The sequence below is a fragment of the Carcharodon carcharias genome (assembly GCF_017639515.1).
Source record: "Carcharodon carcharias isolate sCarCar2 chromosome 36 unlocalized genomic scaffold, sCarCar2.pri SUPER_36_unloc_1, whole genome shotgun sequence".
Lineage (NCBI taxonomy): Eukaryota > Metazoa > Chordata > Chondrichthyes > Lamniformes > Lamnidae > Carcharodon > Carcharodon carcharias.
This window is the reverse complement of record NW_024470726.1, coordinates 2,909,771-2,914,606: the sequence shown is the minus strand read 5'-3', so window position 1 is coordinate 2,914,606 and position 4,836 is coordinate 2,909,771.

The following is a 4,836-nucleotide window of genomic DNA, read 5'->3' as shown; positions in this document are numbered from 1 at the left end:
GTAACCTCCTCCAGCCCCTACACCCCTCCCTATCTCTGTAAACTCCTCCAGCCCCTACACCCCTCCCTATCTCTGTAACCTCCTCCAGTCCTTTCACCACTCCCTATCTCTGTAACCTCCTCCAGTCCCTACACCCTTCCGTATCTCTGTAACATCCTCCAGTCCCTACACACCTCCCGATCTCTGTAACCTCCTCCAGCCCCTACACCCCTCCCTATCTCTGTAACCTCCTCCAGCCCCTACACCCCTCCCTCTCTCTGTAACCTTTTACCAGCTCCCACACCCCTCCCTATATCTGTAATCTCCCTCCAGCCCCTACACCCCTCCCTATCTCTGTAGCCTCCTCCAGCCCCTACACCCCTCCCTATCTCTGTAAACCCCTCCTGCCACTACACCCCTCCCTATCTCTGTAACCTCCTCCAGTCCCTACACTCCTCCCTATTTCTGTAACCTCCTACAGCCCCTACACCCCTCCCTATCTCTGTAACCTCCTCCAGCCCCTACACCCCTCCCTATCTCTGTAACCTCCTCCATTCCCTTCACCCCTCCCTATCTCTGTAACCTCCAGCCCCTACACCTCTCCCTATCTCTGTAACCTCCTCCAGCCCATAAACCCCTCCCTATCTCTGTAACCTCCTCCCGCTGCTACACCCCTCCCTATCTCTGTAACCTCTTCCAGCCCATACACCCCTCCCTATCTCTGTAAAGCCCTCCAGCCCTACACCACTCCCTATCTCTCTAACCTCCTCCAGCCCCACACCTCTCCCTATCTCTGTAACCTCCTCCAGCCCCTACACCAATCCCTATCTCTGTAACCTCCTCCAGCCCCTCCACCAATCCCTATCTCTGTAACCTCCTCCAGCCCATACACCCCTCCCTATCTCTGTAACGTCCTCCAGCCCCTACACCCCTCCCTATCTCTGTAACCTCCTCCAGCCCCTATACCCCTCCCTATCTCTGTAAACCCCTCCTGCCCCTACACCCCTCCCTATCTCTGTAACCTCCTCCAGCCCCTACACTCCTCCCTATTTCTGTAACCTCCTCCAGCCCCTACACCCCTCCCTATCTCTGTAACCTCCTCCATTCCCTTCACCCCTCCCTATTCCTGTAACCTCCTCCAGCCCCTACACCCCTCCCTATCTCTGTAACCTCCTCCAGCCCCTACACCCCTCCCTATCTCTGTAACCTCCTCCAGCCCCTAAACCCCTCCCTATCTCTGTAACCTTCCACCAGCCCCTTCACCCCTCCCTATCTCTGTAACCTCCTCCAGCCCCTACACCCCTCCCCATCTCTGTAAACTCCCTCCAGCCCCTACACCCCTCCCTATCTCTGTGACCTCCCTCCAGCCCATACACCCCTCCCTATCTCTGTACCCTCCCTCCAGCCACTACACCCCTCCCAATCTCTGTAACCTCCCTCCAGCCACTACACCCCTCCATATCTCTGTAACCTCCCTCCAGCTCCTACACCCCTCCCTATCTCTGTAACCTCCTCCAGCCCCTACACCCCTCCCTATCTCTGTAACCTCCCTCCAGCCACTACACCCCTCCCTATCACTGTAACCTCCCTCCAGCCCCTTCACCCCTCCCTATCTCTGTAACCTCACTCCAGCCCCGACACCCCTCCCTATCTCAGTAAGCTCCACCAGCCCCGACACCCCTCCCTATCTCTGTAACCTCCTCCTTCCCCTACACCCCTCCCTATCTCTGTAGCCTTCCACCAGTCCCTACACCCCTCCGTATCTCTGTAACCTCCCTCCAGACCCTACACCCCTCCCTATCTCTGTAACCTCCCTCCAGCAACTACACCCCTCCCTATCTCTGTAACCTCCCGCCAGCCCCTACACCCCTCCCTATCTCTGTAACCTCCCTCCAGCCCCTACACCCCTCCCTATCTCTGCAACCTCCCTCCCGCCCCTACACCCCTCCCTATCTCTGTAGCCTCCCTCCGGCCCCTGCATCCCTCCCTATCTCTGTAACCTCCTCCAGCCCCTACACACCTCCCTATCTCTGTACCTACCTCCAGCTCATACACCCCTCCCTATCTCTGTAAACTCCTCCAGCCCCTACTCCCCAACCAATCTCTGTGACCTCCCTCCAGTCCCTTCACCCCTCCCTATCTCTGTAACCTCCTCCAGCCCCTACACCGCTCCCTATCTCGGTAACCTCACTCCAGCCCCTACACCCCTCCCTATCTCTGTAACCTCCTCCAGCCCATACACCCCTCCCTACCTGTGTGAAGCCCTCTAGCCCCTGCACTCCTCCCTAACTCTGTAACCTCGTCCAGACCCTACACCCCGCCCTATCTCTGTAACCTCCTCCAGCCCCTACACCCCTCCCTATCTCTGTAAACCTCCTCCAGCCCCTACACCCCTCCCTATCTCTGTAACCTCCTCCATTCCCTATACTCCTCCCTATTCCTGTAACCTCCTCCAGCCCCTACACCCCTCCCTATCTCTGTAACCTCCTCCAGCCCCTACACCCCTCCCTATCTCTGTAACCTCCTCCAGCCCCTAAACCCCTCCCTATCTCTGTAACCTTCCACCAGCCCCTTCACCCCTCCCTATCTCTGTAACCTCCTCCAGCCCCTACACCCCTCCCCATCTCTGTAAACTCCCTCCAGCCCCTACACCCCTCCCTATCTCTGTGACCTCCCTCCAGCCCATACACCCCTCCCTATCTCTGTACCCTCCCTCCAGCCACTACACCCCTCCAATCTCTGTAACCTCCCTCCAGCCACTACACCCCTCCCTATCTCTGTAAACTCCCTCCAGCTCCTACACCCCTCCCTATCTCTGTAACGTCCTCCAGCCCCTACACCCCTCCCTATCTCTGTAACCTCCCTCCAGCCACTACACCCCTCCCTATCACTGTAACCTCCCTCCAGCCCCTTCACCCCTCCCTATCTCTGTAACCTCACTCCAGCCCCGACACCCCTCCCTATCTCAGTAAGCTCCACCAGCCCCGACACCCCTCCCTATCTCTGTAACCTCCTCCTTCCCCTACACCCCTCCCTATCTCTGTAGCCTTCCACCAGTCCCTACACCCCTCCGTATCTCTGTAACCTCCCTCCAGACCCTACACCCCTCCCTATCTCTGTAACCTCCCTCCAGCAACTACACCCCTCCCTATCTCTGTAACCTCCCGCCAGCCCCTACACCCCTCCCTATCTCTGTAACCTCCCTCCAGCCCCTACACCCCTCCCTATCTCTGCAACCTCCCTCCCGCCCCTACACCCCTCCCTATCTCTGTAGCCTCCCTCCGGCCCCTGCATCCCTCCCTATCTCTGTAACCTCCTCCAGCCCCTACACACCTCCCTATCTCTGTACCTACCTCCAGCTCATACACCCCTCCCTATCTCTGTAAACTCCTCCAGCCCCTACTCCCCAACCAATCTCTGTGACCTCCCTCCAGTCCCTTCACCCCTCCCTATCTCTGTAACCTCCTCCAGCCCCTACACCGCTCCCTATCTCGGTAACCTCACTCCAGCCCCTACACCCCTCCCTATCTCTGTAACCTCCTCCAGCCCATACACCCCTCCCTACCTGTGTGAAGCCCTCTAGCCCCTGCACTCCTCCCTAACTCTGTAACCTCGTCCAGACCCTACACCCCGCCCTATCTCTGGAACCTCCTCCAGCCCATTCTCCCCCCCTATCTCTGTAACCTCCTCCAGCCCCTACACCCCTCCCTATCTCTGTAACTTCCTCCAGCCCCTACACCCCTCCCTATCTCTGTAAACCCCTCCAACCCCTACACCCCTCCCTATCTCTGTAACCTCCTCCAGCCCCTATACTCCTCCCTATCTCTGTAACCTCCTCCAGCCCCTACACCCCTCCCTATCTCTGTAAACTCCTCCAGCCCCTACACCCCTCCCTATCTCTGTAACCTCCTCCAGTCCCTACACCCTTCCGTATCTCTGTAACATCCTCCAGTCCCTACACACCTCCCTATCTCTGTAACCTCCTCCAGCCCCTACACCCCTCGCTATCTCTGTAACCTCCTCCAGCCCCTACACCCCTCCCTCTCTCTGTAACCTCCTCCATTCCTTTCAACCCTCCCTTTACCTGTAACCTCCTCCAGTCCCTACACCCCTCCTTATCTCTGTAACCTCCTCCAGCCCCTAAACCCCTCCCTATCTCTGTAACCTTCCACCAGCCCCTTCACCCCTCCCTATCTCTGTAACCTCCTCCAGCCCCTACACCCCTCCCCATCTCTGTAAACTCCCTCCAGCCCCTACACCCCTCCCTATCTCTGTGACCTCCCTCCAGCCCATACACCCCTCCCTATCTCTGTACCCTCCCTCCAGCCACTACACCCCTCCCAATCTCTGTAACCTCCCTCCAGCCACTACACCCCTCCCTATCTCTGTAAACTCCCTCCAGCTCCTACACCCCTCCCTATCTCTGTAACGTCCTCCAGCCCCTACACCCCTCCCTATCTCTGTAACCTCCCTCCAGCCACTACACCCCTCCCTATCACTGTAACCTCCCTCCAGCCCCTTCACCCCTCCCTATCTCTGTAACCTCACTCCAGCCCCGACACCCCTCCCTATCTCAGTAAGCTCCACCAGCCCCGACACCCCTCCCTATCTCTGTAACCTCCTCCTTCCCCTACACCCCTCCCTATCTCTGTAGCCTTCCACCAGTCCCTACACCCCTCCGTATCTCTGTAACCTCCCTCCAGACCCTACACCCCTCCCTATCTCTGTAACCTCCCTCCAGCAACTACACCCCTCCCTATCTCTGTAACCTCCCGCCAGCCCCTACACCCCTCCCTATCTCTGTAACCTCCCTCCAGCCCCTACACCCCTCCCTATCTCTGCAACCTCCCTCCCGCC